The sequence below is a fragment of the Euprymna scolopes genome, chromosome 6 (assembly GCF_053919585.1).
Source record: "Euprymna scolopes isolate OS-2025 chromosome 6, ASM5391958v1, whole genome shotgun sequence".
Classification (NCBI taxonomy): Eukaryota; Metazoa; Mollusca; class Cephalopoda; order Sepiida; family Sepiolidae; genus Euprymna; species Euprymna scolopes.
Window position 1 is genome coordinate 74,380,300 of NC_136487.1, and position 15,785 is coordinate 74,396,084.

General features: G+C 34.1%; 1 long non-coding RNA gene across 1 annotated transcript; it reads right to left on the reverse strand.

Annotated features, from left to right (window-relative positions):
• Positions 1–9,784: 9,784 nt before the first annotated feature.
• On the reverse strand, positions 9,785–15,382 carry LOC145278319 (uncharacterized). The gene is made up of 2 exons (XR_013868356.1): positions 14,442–15,382; positions 9,785–9,932 (listed from the first exon to the last, which is right to left on the reverse strand). It is a non-coding gene; the product is annotated as an uncharacterized LOC145278319 (long non-coding RNA).
• Positions 15,383–15,785: the final 403 nt, after the last annotated feature.

Below are 15,785 nucleotides of genomic sequence, written 5' to 3' on the forward strand. Positions count from 1 at the left end.
TGAGAGGATCTGTTAGAGATCCAAAGATTGAGGTGTTTGGTTTTACAAATGAGGAGCATCACTATCGCCTTGGGCACCTGGGATTAGCCGTTTCAATAATTACAAGCATCAATCACCCGACTGGTAATTCAAAATGCAGCGGGATCTGTAGAGACATCCAACTGTGTCCGATGCAGAGACTGGGAAGATCTTGATCACGTTTTCTTCCACTGCGATATCATTCAGCTATTTTCAGTTACTTAAAGGCTTCATGGTCTATGAAGCTAAATGGACGTTTTTATTTTTACTGGATCCGGTTCCAGTGTTGCAATTGGACACCATCCACAAAAATTGCCATGTTTTTCTTTGCTTGCTAGTCACTCTGCCCATCTCCCAAGTACCTCTTGAAAATGTATTTGTCTGGAGAAGGTGAAACTCCAAATTTCAACAGGCGAGTTAAAGTTTCACGCTTGTGCAGAGTGAACGGTGCCAATCTCGAATTGTTTTTGGAAGTAGCTTGAGGGAAGAATTTTGGGTATCCAAATGAACAGTGGCACTATATAGGGCCGTTTAGAACAGATTAGTGTTCGGTATTTTTCCAAGTTTAACTTCGGAAGAGTTAAACTGAGGTCATAAGGGCCCCTTTCTTAGCTTTGTCCATTTTTTCTGGTCCCTTTTTTAGTTAGACAATCCCCATTTAGGTGATGGATCGAATGTTTTGCCAATTAGGTAAGCTTATTTTCGTGGTGTTTTAATAAAGTTTTCGTGGAGATCTGCATCCTTTTCGACTGACAAAACCACTCATCTGCCACAATTTAGTGGGAGGGTCTTTTACTAAAAATAAAAAGTAAAGTCTCATTGTAAATTTTTTTGTATTTAAAACATTTTTATTCTAACTCCATATCGTGTGTGTAATATATATATATAAAATTAGTCCTAACCAAATTAGGATGTTCAATACACAAATTGAGGGTAGAGCTTATAAGAGAAAAATTAAAATTAAGTTGAAATTTACAATCAAATTTATTGTTCGACTGAATACTTAAGAATTTACAAAGTACTCTGAGGACTAAGTATTTGAGTATTCAGTCGAACAATTTGACTAAATTTCAACTTGGTTTTAATTTTTTTATATCTTAGCATCTCTGGTTTTAGTTAGGATTTTCATGAAGGGATTCTGGTATTATAGTGAAAGATTCTAAGTTAATATGTTAGGTAGGTCAACATTAACCCCCAGCCCTCGTGCTACATTTTGTGTTGGTATTCATTAAATAAAAAAAAAAAAAATGAAATTTAACCACCTCTAAGGATGATCCAAAGTACTGATTGAAAGCGTTAGAGAATATGGCTGAACAACCACTGGCCACCATACTATATAACCTACCATAGTAAACAAGATGGCTCTGAATAGATATTGGAAAGAAACTTAGTTTAGACATAACACGCACGTGTAACAATAAAAACAGCAAAACTAGTGTTTCAAATGGTATTTTAAAAATACTTTAGCCATCTTATTAAAGTTATTTTCGAATAGGAAACAATATTACTCCAAACTATAGACATCCCAATGGGATTAGATCCTGCACCATTTTGGGCAAATCTTTATTTACAGACCGGAGTAAATATGCGTGTAAAAAAAAAAAAAATAAAAAATAAAAGATACATCCAAAACGTATAATTACCATGGCTGTAGATTTATTGATGACCTTATGTATAAACGATTGAGGAATTTGAAAAATCTTATATATCCAAAGGAGTTAGAATTAAATTGAGTAACACAAGCTTCATTTCTGGATTTAGATACAAAAATTAGTGGAATTTGTTTAAAATATTTGATAAGACAAACCCCTTCCCCTTTCAAATAGTTTGTATGCCGCACAAAGACAGTACCTGCCCTGTTTTTGTTTTATGGAACCATTGTTAATTTCTGAGAAAATCTTGCGTCACCTTAAAATTAAGATTTTATACCCCCAGTTTCTAGCTTAGTAATAAGGATGATTGAACAAGGCGATAAAACTAAAATATTTAAACAGTTAAGTAGAGCATTTGTTCGTTATTCTGATGCTTTTGAATCATAAAATTAACCAGAATTTATTAAAGGAAATCCAAAGCTATTAGTAATGTTTAACATGTATTTATAAATTAAAGTGTATCGATACATTTTTAATTAATAAGGATGTAAATATAAAGTACTAATAATAGGGTGATAGTAAAATGGATTAATCCTAATTTTATAAATACAATACTGGTAAATTAAAATATCCATTTTAAATTTGGAAACAGATGAATTTCACAGATAAGGAAGACTTTACAACATTACAAGGTTAGCTAAATTAATCACAAGTAGGTAACTAGATCCAATATCTGGAACATTGTTCTTGAGGTGGTGTTCAATCAACACTGCTGGGGAGCCATGATTTAATATACTGTTTTTTTTTTTTTTTTAAATCACCAAAACAGTGCTTCATGGTAAACAATTGATGATCCCTTCAACATTAGGACTACTGTGAATTCGAGAGAGCAAGTTGATGCAGGTGATTAAATCACTGACTAAATAGTTTTCCAACAAATGATTTTATAGAAACGAAATTAGCTTATAGTTTTAAAGATTAAAAATTAATATATATATATATATATATATATATATATAACTAATATATATTATATATATATCTATATATATATTATATATATATCTATATATATATATAGTTTTAGAAGCGTTGGTGAAACGAATATTAAGTAGAAACACATCACCAAAATATATTGATAAATATTTTAAAGTGTTTATTCTTTGCATTGGATGGCTTTCTAAACATTTTTAGATGCATGTTTCTATTTAATTTCCAATTCATCAACATTTAAAACAGGAAACTAATCAAATATTCCTTTCAGCACATGCTAAGTGAATTCCTGGACTTTATATAAAAAAACAAACAAACTCAAACACCATTGAACAACAAACGGACTTGTCTTGCCTAACATTACCATCATGCCTTATAAGAGGAAAAGTTCTTATAAGGACGAGTGTCACTGAAATATATTGAACATTTTTAAAGAATCTTCACGTTGGATAGCTTTCTAAACATGTTTTAAATATATGACAAAACTAGTTCCGAGAGATTTTAAATCTTATGAAAAAAAAAAAAAAAATGTACAAGCAATAGAGAGAGCAAGACAGCAAGCCAACCTCTATTAGAAGGGGGAAAAAAAAAAAAAAAAAGCATTGCTGAAAAGTTTGGATGAAAATATTGATCCGAATCTTATCCAGAGTTTCCACTGCATGGCAAAGTTATTTCTGGGATTCCATACATTGTATAACTTTTTTTTTTCTTTGCTCTTGAAAAGCACCAGAAACAGTGGGTGAAATATTGAATTATTAGGTCTTTTTTTTTTTTTTTTTTTTAGTTCTTATACATGTAAAAGAACTTCAACCTAATGAGCCGACAATTGAACAACCAAGGCAAGCACTCATCGACAGTATAGGAGTGGGTAAATGTGTGAATTACAGACATCTGTTCAACCCTTCAATGTAAAGAACCGAAATATTTGGCCAAGTTGGACATCATGAAATAAGACTTATGGTATAGGAGAACAAACTGAAAATGACAATTTCTAAGGATATTCCCATTGTTTATAGCCAATAGACGGACAGATCAGACTAAAACAGCTGGATATAATTCCATGCGACTCCTAATATGAAGCTATGGGCATTAGAGATTAAATACCTGTTCCTTGAGTTCTACAAGTTTTTAGTAATTTGTATTACTGTCCTTTTAAGTTTTATGTCAATTTGTATGCGACACCATTAATGTAAAATTAAATTTGCTGAAATTTCAGTGTGCTCAATAGCATTACACTTTGGCTTTTAAAGTAGTGAAATTAATGTATAATTACTAGGTTTGTCTCATAATTCCATTGAGTGTAGAATAGGAGGTTGCATTTTTCAGATAGCATCGAGTCTTTCAGGCTCAATCATTTGACATCTTAAAAATGGTACTGTATAGGTATGAGAGTTATCTTCTGACAATAGGAGGCAAACAGTTGCCTCCCTAAAATATAGAATACAAGCACGGTCATTTGCATCTTGTATAGTGCTCACAAGCCTGAAGAGTACAATATTCTGCTGCACCAACTCTTACATGGCGCTAAGAACAGATTTTCACTGAAGTGTGGAAACTTGTACAACAGCATTAAACATTGGATATATTTACTATCAAAACACCATGGAGCAGAAAAACGTGCTTTTATTAAAGCAACCTGTTGAGTTGCAGAAAGAACCGAGGAAAGAAATTCTTTGGTCATTCCAACATATCAAACGAAAAACTGAACGACCCTAGATAGGACTAGATACAACCGACAGAAAATGGGTGCTATTCCTGGGTGCGATACAAAGATTGGAAGACTCGGCTATAATTTGGAATTAACTGGTAACCATGCAAGGATTGCAGAAAACCCTGGTCTACAGGCTAGAATAGTGCCATACGTTTATAATTTGATGCCCAGATTTGCTGACAATGGATCACTTACCACTAATAAAGTGACTTTCAAAGAATATCGAAAAACCCCACTTATTAATTAAGGAATAGATACTGATGTACAAATTCCAGATAAAGCATCACCCTGGAAAACTCAATTTAGCCCCTGATCTCCATACTCAGCAGGTACCCCACCAAAAGACCATGAACAAATGACAGACACTACAGTTAAAGCCACTTTCATATCGATGTACAAGAATGACCCTAAATTGAAAGCTATCACATGGGAAAGCATTGTCGCTGCAGCAACCACAAATGAAGAATACAGAACCTTGAGGTCTAATTCAAAATGGCTTCCCTCAATCATGCACTGATATCTCACCTATGGTTAGTATTTTGGCCTATGTGTGAAAAGTTATACTGCCTGAAAGGAGTTATTGGCAAAGGCAACAAAATCCTGATATCTTCACTCCGCACATCAGGGTGTAAATGGTATGAAAACAAATGCAAGGCAACGATTGTTCTGACTAGGTTGGATATGAACATCACTCCTGTCGAAGACCTTGACAGGTCCCCAGCTGTAATGCTATATGGTCAGGTCATTAAAGACTACTTTCCAATCTTACAGGATAAATACCAAACAAGGAAACAGTGGAGAGAAATAGGCGAATTAAGAGAGATGGCAATGGCCAAGAGGATGCAGAACGAACTCTTCTACAATTCATCCACTCCAGGAACTTCAAGCAGATTTTGTCCAGATCTAAGTACCCACGTCGATGGACAAAGATAGGAAAGATCGAGACGGGGGGGGGGGGGCGACAGTACAAATTGAGAGTAGATGGGAGCAATAGAGTAACATTGCACAACTGCCATAAATTAACAAGAAACATCAAATATTGATTTCCTCTGTAAAATATACCCAGTTTTGGAGGACGCACATTACACCACACCAAGAACTTCAGATCTGTCTATAAACCTCAATCCCTACAGGTACAGCTTCCTTAGGAAGCAATGGAGGTTAAATGGCACATCAACATTAAATTGCCCAGCAAGCATGAAGAAATGGAAATTGATTTGAGAGAATATGAAAACCCAGCAAGTCCTCTTCCATTAAGGAGACTTTCCTTCATGTCAGAAAACATGAGCACTAAAGAATTTATCACCACAAATACAGAGTCAAATTTTTTTACTATGCATGAAGATGACCACCACAATTCATTTTTGTGGTCAAGAGGGTGCAGACCAGGTTATTCATCCTTGACAATAGGAGGCAACCAGAGTAACCTCCCCTGACTTCTATAAAATAGAACACAGGTACAGCCATTAGCATTTTTGGCTCAAGTTCACTATGATCCGGAAGGTTACAATATCCCATTGTACTTAGCTCTTACAGGTACAAAATCTGAACTTTTAGCAAAAAACAGTTCAAGTGACAAATCATTGACATGATACTGCAAGGATTTGGACAGAAAGCATTAAAGAACCCCACCAACAGCATTTAATCTCCTGGATTCCAAACAAGCTAGCCAAATGTAGCCCCTATAAGAACCAAATAGGGAAGGGATTACAAAGGTTGACAAGTCAGCCCCTAAACTTTTCGTTGACTAAAAAAATTTAGTGATACTATTATTTTTATGATACTATTAGGTTCAATTTAAATCCTTGAAGCTGTAACATGCCATTTTGTCTTATTCAAATAAACATTGACATTTTTAAATTTTTGAAACAATATGGTAAAATTTCTCACAAGTATGCAGTCATATTCTAATTTGCCGAGTTCCTTTGATGTAAATACATAGATGTAGGACTTGAGGGACCGACATGCCCTCTGTTCCAACCAATCAGAGGCTCTGGTGTTGGAACACACCATGTAGTGAAGAGACCCCCCTCCCCTCACTGCCGACAGCAGTTGGAGCTAGTACAAAAACTAGAATATTGGTTCACATTTGGAATCGGATTAATTTCTTTGCTTTCCAGCAATTCATATTAAATAATCTTTAAAACTAATTGCTCAAAAATTGGATTAGAAATCTAGTATGGTGGCAGTATTCACAAGATGAATACTCAACTTCCTTTATATGGACATATTTGAAGAAAAAAAAAAGTTGAAAAATTAACCAACACTAGTAGTAAGTGGATTCTAAGTCAACTTTCTGAAATAAAATAAAAAAAGCTTTAATAAATAATTTATAGCAATTTCATGCAGTGTCATCTATGTAAGATTTATTCTTTTGACTGTACAAACATTCAGCATGTTTGATGTTTTGATAAAGTAATGGTTTACTTTCAGCATCCATTTACATGTCATATTTCACAACACCAAGGGGTGAGGTCATGTGATTAAGAGACAGCACTGCTAACATTTACCGATAGATGTAAATCGGTTTTTATATATAATATGGCCAATAATTATATAACCCCGGCAGACCTGAACTTAAGAGAAAAGTTTAGGTAGGGCATTGGTGACCTAACTAGTTTCAGGTAGGTGGAACTTAACCTCGGAAGACTGTTCATCTAGGGGGAAGGTAACCCCACCTCCTAATTTCGAAACTCCGCTCCCTCGCAGAATACCTAACAACGGGAAAGTTTTCAGGAGTGAAATATGAGAAATCCAGAGTGAAGCCCCTAAGGCACTTTGGCACTCGATTTTCTACCAGCTCGTGCAATGACATTGGTGCCAATCTGTAACAAACTTGTGACATGGAGGGGGGAGGGTTTTCTATGTGAGCAACAGCCAATCCTATGTCACACCGCTCAGGCTAGCATCCAAAGGATACACCACATGGTCAACCGATCAGGAACCTACTGGAAAAACATTGCTAAGCAAGGTTCTTAGCTAAAGGTTTCAGGTGAAAAGAATGCTACAGTAATTAGCAGAGAACTCGAGCAGTGTCCAACTTGCATCACATGCAACAATATATTCGTACCCCTATTTTTAGTTTGAGAACTTTGTCCTTAATATAGAAAATGGGGCTAGTCTTCACTTTCCTCCAGTTTCACAGTAGTTCCAAAAAGTCTTTTCTAGAAAGATATTTGAAATGAAAAATAACAGTATAGAGGAAAGGAGTTCAGAATTATACATGAATTGTCATTAGTAATTACTAAATTCACAATTGATATTGAATTCATTTATATTAAGATAAAGTTATGAAGTTTAAAAATGAAAAATAATATCTGGTCTATCTGGAAATAGCACCTAGTAAGGTAAACGATACTTGACAAACATACCTGGTTGGAAGGAAAAATTATTGACCGACATAGCTGGCAAGAAAAAACCTGGGGATTTGATGCAGCAACACCTGCAAAGGTTATCTGCAGATGGGAATAAACCCATTGCTAAAGAATGCTCTGGTAGGACAAGGACGTCAACACCGACAGTGAATGGGCATTTACAAATTGAGATAGAGGACACAAGTTAGATCACCCTCAATCAATTCCTACGCTTTCTCTTGCCACAAGAGAGCAAAACAACTTTTTAAGCACAGCAAAAAATTGAGGGGGGGGGTAAAAACGTACAAAATTTTAGCCATACCTATAAACAGTTTAAAAAAAAAAAAAAAAGTTTTGATTATCATTGGCTATATTTCATTAAATCATAGCCAAATTCTAAGCAATAGAAAGTTTGTGCTATTTTTTTTTCTCCAAAGTTTGTTGAATGAGCAGATATTTTTCCTTTAACCTATGGTTAAGTGCACTGTATAATTGTGCTACTGCTGACCATCCCAAGTGTATAGTAATAGGTTATTCATACAACTAATAAATTCTGTAGACTAAGGAGGAGAGTAGCAAGCTTGTGTACCCCCATGTGAAAATCCCTGGAGCATACAGTCTATGAAGGAGTCATTTACAAGTGAAAATGTAAATCACCCATTTAACAGTAGTCTTCCTTGGATGACTATCAGAAAAATCCAAGGAGCCACTGAAGAACCTCATCACAACTGACAATTTCTATATTGTTTTCCACAAGACAATTTCCAATGAAGATAAAAATTTGTTTGGTAACTTCCTACAAATTCTAACTTTACTGTCTATAATATTTAAAACCTACAAGCTGTATAATATTACTGCTTACTGAAGAAAGCAATTTCATCTATATTAACTTCATGAAATCCCTCAAAATTTGCTCAAGTATTAACTTAGAAATCTTGCATTAGTAATTCACTAATTGCTAAAAGTACCATGTAAATTATTTGTGTGACTCCATGCCGTAAAAATGTAAATTTTATCGCCTTGCTTTCCAAGATGTACTCAGTACCCTAATTATTGGGAAGGGAAATTAGTTTCTAAATAACTTCCCTTTCAATTTTTAATGATTACAAATGATCAACTATAGTACAATATTCAATATCCTGGAACTTGGTTAATTTTCAAAGGTAACAATTTCTGAAGATAAAAACTTGCAAAAGATATTTTGGTTTTATGGCCTATATCTACCATTTTTTGTGCTATTAATGCTGAATTATAATCATTTTGGTAATAAATTATACTTACAAGTTAATATCTACAGACTAATCGAAGTTTTTATATAAACTGGTTTCGTAAAAATATTAGGTAAATGATGCTCTAACGCCTAAATGTGACTAGTCAGAATGGACTTGCAATAGAGAAGCAACTGAAGGGCAACTCCATTGTCTTAGCATCACCATTAATATCAGTCACTGTTCCTGCTAGTTTCTGGTTTATTCGTGTAAATATGGAGGGACATAACATGCAGGTTTGTGCTAATCTCAGGGCAATTGACAGCAGAGTAGTTGATAGAGTAGGGAGTTTTAGAAATAGAAAAGTCTTCATTTGATGTGTTTAATAATCTGTAGAACTACATTTTCAATTTAGTTGCCATTTATAAAATTATCAGATTTCAGTAACTTAGAAAATAGTCTGAAGTAGGTAGTTTTATTTTCTAAAGCTTAGAATGCTATATCAAAAATAAAGATAGCTATTAAGCATTAGGAAGGTTGCATGTGGAGAAAAGGGGTAGAGGAAAGACTATAAATACTTTTAACTCCTAGAAAGTTTGTATCACGATCTGAAACGCAATTTCTGAAAGTGAATACAGTCTGAATACAAATAATTCTGTGTACATGCAAAGATCAACCTCAGAACGAGCTTTGTGCATATGTCCAGGAATCACACTTGAATCTAATGTTAAATCATGTCAAATCCAAAATAACACCATGATGGCGTGTCAAGATGACAGAATAAAGATTCACTTATAAAAATGGTTAAATTTTACAGTTTCAAGATCCATTTTGCATTAAAAGTTGCTTTGAATTGAATCAGAAATAAAATATTTGTTCAATCCACGGTAATTCTTGTAAGAGGGTCTGCAAAATAATGTTAAAACAAATCAAAGAAAAACCTGGAAACGTGCAGATTTCGTATTCCTGCTTGGCAATCTGACCAGAACTTTGTTAGCATGACACCACATTTTATGTTGATTAACATTCCTTTCCAGGGGCAACATTTTCAAATTCACTGTTAAAAAAAAATAAAAAAGTTATTGATGGTAATTGTTTTACCTACATTTTGGTAAAAAAAACAAAAAACAAAAAACATTTAGTATTAATTGGCAGCTCGGTAATTGCCCTATAACTGATGTACTTGTGATATAGCTCAAGACCTCAGACATGGTATTGATCATTGTTCATGTTGGCACCCCAATAACAATCTTTGTCCAACAGGTAGTTAACAGTTTGTGATCTCCCTAACCGAACTGACTGCTCATCTATATTTACTATCAATTAGAAATCCTAGATATCTGGCTTGTCTCAGCTGGTCACTGGCTAGATCCAGTTTTCTAACTATCTAGTTAGACGGAAATTAACAGCCACCTGTCGGTTTACCATCCTATGTGGATGGTAAAGTCGATTCAGCCTCATTTCCTAGTGGTCTCGGCTACATGAGGGAAGGCACATCCATAGAATCACATTTGAATTAAAATCTGCCGGACAATTAGACTTTCTACAGAAGAAAAAGTCTGTAAAGTTACCCAATAAGACATAATCAAATGGACAACTTCAGAAATGGTAAAAATAAATCGAATTTATAAAACTCACTAGGTATGTACGTTTTTTTTCAAGGTACATTTCCAATACAAAGTTGCATAGACGCATTAGGCAGGTTAAGAAATTACAATTTTGCAGTTCTTTTCTGGGTTTAGCCTGTAAAGGTTGGTTGGTTGTGTTTTACGGCATATCAACCTTTTTCACCGAATCTAGTTATTTTGAGGAACGATTTTTAAGCGAGTATTTTTTTTTAAAGTCAGATTCTATTTAACCCATAGTTGGGACCCTAGCAGATACTACCACTCCGGGTCAGAGTGGACCTGGGAGCAATGGCAATTAAAGGGTGGTTCTACACTCCAAGGTCCGCAAGGTGGGGCTTCACCATCAGATATAGTTTTAGGTCATGTCCAGGACCGCCTGTAAAGGTAGCTAAGGTAAAAATTGAAAGAATTTGAACTTGGCAGATGTTAATCTACTTAAAGTGCTTGTATGCAAATGCAAACATGCATCTATACGTTCAAGTCCATTCATTTGATTAATTCATCAAAGCTGAAGCTGTAAATGTTTTGATTTCGATTTTACCTGATGTCACCCAAGTCTTTACTTTTAACATCACTGCTATATGTCGAGGACAATATAATCCAGAGAGATTAAATTGTAAATTTTCATAAATTAAAATTAAGCATATTTTACAATTTGTTCCATGAATAAACAGTTTTGTCTACAACATAAGTAGTTTAAAATCTTGAGTTTTAATCTTGATTTAAAATTAAGAAAAATGGCTGGTAAACACTTGCAATAAAAAGGTTTCTAAAAGTTTTTGCAATTCTAAAGAGTTATTTAAATAAAGTCAATGGCAATTATTTTTTTAGAAAAGACCATTTTGCCTTAACCTACAGACATTTAACAAATTAAAACAATCGTGGAATTTTTACAGGGGTCCAAACTAACAAAGTTAAATAGTAAATTTTCTAAAGGAATGACATTTCTGTCAGGCAAGTTAGATACTGAAATTTCTATAATATTAAACTTAATATATAGCATATATAATTCTAATAAGACATTTGTTCAGCCATTCTTTTCTATAAGCATCATAACATAAGATTTCCATTTTAAAAGATTCTATTAAAACAATTTGATATTAACCATTATTATGCTCGATTTTATAATCGAACACTAAAGTTTGAGTGTCAATTACATTTAAATTTATTAAAAATCTGCACGAGGAAAGTTTCCTTGAATTTCAGGTTTAAGTTATTTTACCAAATTTTATTAAAAGATCTTATTTGATTCATGCTGTATTTGTCCTCAGATGTTACTAGAAAAGGTTTACAAGCGTTTTATTAGGGATATATTTACTTAATCATCCAGCGAAGGTGAGACCTGGGATGTTAAATCAGGTTATAGATTCACAAGAATCTTATAAGGGGTAATCTTAATTGGACAGAAAATAAATTGGTCTAGAAAGTTTTTATTCTTTACACAATTACAAATCCAATAAATCCCATACGCGCACTAGAAAAAAGCAATTTAAAAAATTCTAATATACAATCGTTTCAGACAATTCACAAAAGATTACAACTAAAGCATTTTAATATTTGAAGTTTTAGATAGGGATTTTTAATTTGGATTCAGACAGTGTGTAATGAACAAAAGCGCTAATAAGTGGCAGTTATCTGGAAGTTCCATCTTCAGTACAGGCGATATTACTACAATTATGAATCACTCAAGACTTCTACCTAGTCATAGCTGACTTAAGAGCAAACTATCCCAGTGAATTAAATAAAGGACTCCATTTGAAAATCTGTACAGATTCATAGACGTATATGAAGGAGCTCGGAGGTTACAGTCAAAACAGTATTAGAATATCCAAGATGAGAACAGTTCGAATGATCCAAAACCGACGTAAAGCATTAACCTTAAAATTCAACAAAGTGGGGAAAAAATGAATGTAAGCTATTTAAGCCTCGAGTGCCAATATTAAACGAAAAAAAAAAAATGCATTGCTCGTATGAATAGAAACTGTTCTTCCTTGTACTCTTACTACAGTTATAATACGATTTATTTCACCTGCCTATCTTTTAGGCAATTACTTCTAAAGCATTTCCATCATCAAATCAGGATTTTTTGAATGTTGCATGAAATTCCATTTTATGTCGCATGACAACTACAGTAAATTCTCAATTTCGTTAAGTTTAGTGTTAGATTTTATTCAGTTTACGTCAGGCAAATTATTTTGCACGTAGAAATCGTTTGCATCTGAACGGAAATGAGTTCTCATTGTCGAGTTACTGACTAACTTCAGAAGTGGTCAAGAAAGCAGATACAAATCACAGAATGATAGACAATAAGTTACTTGCTCTTCAGTTACTCAAATTTGATTTTGTTTAAGTCAATTTACATGCTTTAGAATATGTTTATCATGGCTAGGTAGAGATTTCTTTAATATAGGGTAAATTCTGGACAAAAATCGCCATTTCGATGAAATCACATGAATCGCAGTATTTATCGTTAGACTTAATTATTGCTTAAGTTAATTTTAAATATAAGTTATTCTAGTGTTTGCGATTTTTAATTTTTGGAAAGTTAAGAGTGTTTAGAGATCCCGGTAATCGTGACAGGTTTGGTCAATAAACAAAATAGGACCAAATAATTTTATGTTAAAAAAAAAAAAAAAAAAAAAAAAAGGCAGGCTCGGACCCGTACCGCGAAGGAGGAAAAACCTGACGGCTTTGCTATTACGACCACTGCCAAACCGGAGGTTTAAATTAAGGCTAGACAATCGAAAGGAGGATGATTACGAAAATATCGGTTAAAAAAAAAAAAAAAAAAAAAGAAAAGCGACCCACCCCCTGTAGAAAAGGACCCAGTTGAAGGTGAGATATTTTTAGCCAATTTTTCGATATTTGTCTGAAAAGTCGAACTTCAAAACGATACTGATCTCGGTAAAAATCAGTCACCTCTGTTGGAAGTTTTAGGCAGACATGCAAACATACATGTATTGGTAACTAAAAATTTTCTACCCAAACCGATGAAAAAAACTTGCCCTATCTCTGAATACCCTTTGTCAAATTTCAAATGTTTAGACCAGAAATTGTCTAAGTAATTTGGTAGAGACAGCAGAGGTCAATTTTTTTTAACTTGACCCCTAAACATTTGTTTTCGGTTCAAATCAAGTTAGTTAGATCCATGTCCCAGGAACTCATCTAAAATTTCAAGTGTTTCGACCAAAAATTGGCAGAGGAGTTGGGTAGAGTTCTCAAAGGTCAAATCGTTGAACTTTGACCCCTTAACAGGCAAATTTTTGGCCGAAAACCGATCAAAAGATTTTTCAAAATCTCAGTACCCTATATATCAAGTTTCGAGTCTAGACTGAAATTTGACAGTTATTGCGTAGGAAAATGTACGGACACATTCACCTTTAGATATAGATGGACCCAAGGTAAAAAAAAAAAAAAAAAAAAAAAAGTTTTAGACCAAACTCTTTACAGGTGAAAAAGATTAAATATTTTAAGTTTAAAAAACAGACTCGGCTTAGTACAAAATATTCTAAAGCGACGGTTACAAATTAAGATTTCCAAGAAATTTGAAATTAGTTTCATTTTACCTTTTTAAAAAAAAGATTCAGATCTTTCGGTTGGGTTAATTTGTTGGGGTAAGTTTGAATTATCAAACAAGTTTGGGTAGGGGGAAAAAAAAAAAAAAAAAAAAAAAAAAAAAAAAAAAAAAAACGCTAAGAGTAATTCCGGAGAGTTAAAGTGTAGTAGTGCCAAGGTTTGGCATGTAGTTGCTATTTTCAGAATAGCCCCACCCCTCACATACACTCAAAAAGTGAGAAGAGGAAATTTTAAAACGTTAAACTATGAGTAGGATCAATTAGTTTACAGTGGGGCTTTAAAGTCATTCGCAAATTTAAACCATCAAACCAACTATTTACAAATTCCATAATAGGAAAGATGTGTAGAAAATAAGTACCTACCTGCCTGCCACGGCGGCTGGGATGATCAGAGGAAACGGTAGCCTTCTTTAGTTCACCTTATATTAAGTTTGTTGACATGTTTGAATGAAGTGTTCAAATCACGTGAACAATTCTTTTTAATAGCGGCCGTGTAGGTTCGTCCAACTCTTTGGCAGGTTTAGCGAATCTCAGTCTACCAGACGGCAGATATTTAGGTCGCAACGTCACTTCTATAGCTTTATCTTCTGGGAATTCCATATTTCGATCAGATACACGAAGTCTAAATATTTAAATTTTATGTTTACGAGCAAGTTAAAATTTCATGAAATCATTAACTTATCAATTCATGCATTCGCGGAAATCAGACTTCTGGGAGGCCTTTATATACTTGTGCTTTTTAACCTTAAGTTTAGAATATAAAACTTCCCAGAAAGGAAATACCACGTTCAGTCTTTTAATAGAAAATCTGCACTTCGGTTAAAGGTTTCTTTAAAGACGGTTTTATCTTTGAAAGTGTCTCGCCGTTGGAAAATCAAACAGGAGATTGACAAGTTGAACCGCTTTGTAACATTCCAGTCACGAATTAGACTCGTCTTGAATTGACGGATCACTCAATTTCTTCACTGGCAATTCAGTTCAACGACGACCAATTGAATGCGTTTACATTTGATCCGTTCATTTGAACATCGACGGGAAAGACATAGTGAAAATTTCATCGTAGTCATTCCAACGCTGTTCTTCGTTGAATTTCCCATCTCACCACCATTTAACGGTATTGGGTTTTACAAACTGGAGGCGAGAGAGACTCAATTGTTAACAGCTCGAATTTGCTAAATCCGAAGACAATAGATTCCATAAAAACATTTTTCACTTAATTCGTTCGGATCCGTCACGCAGTCCTTCCTGCAGTTACAGGTTTTTCTATAAATAATTCTAGCTACTAACATCCTGTCCATACGACTGGCTCATCTACACACCATTCCACGCAAGAACACCTATTTATTATAAGTACCTTTCTTTCTTTTTCTATCTCTCTCTCTTACCCCCCCCCCCCAAAGATAAGTCTATCTTGTCTCTTGGGTATGATTTCGACTTTTCTATTATTCCTGGTTGGGGGGAGGGGGGTCTTAAGTTGGAATTTTAAAATGGCACAAGTGGATAAATAGGGAAATAATGGTGCATGGAAATATTCATTAAAATCTCACAGTGAGTTTTTCAAAATTTTGGATACAATGTATATAGGGAAAACATTAAAACCTTTGTCTAATTAAATTGAAAATTTTATATATATATATATTAGCGGTGGGGGGAGGGCTTTGCTCGGGCGTCCAATACGCTTAAATATGATATTTTAATTTGTCCAGA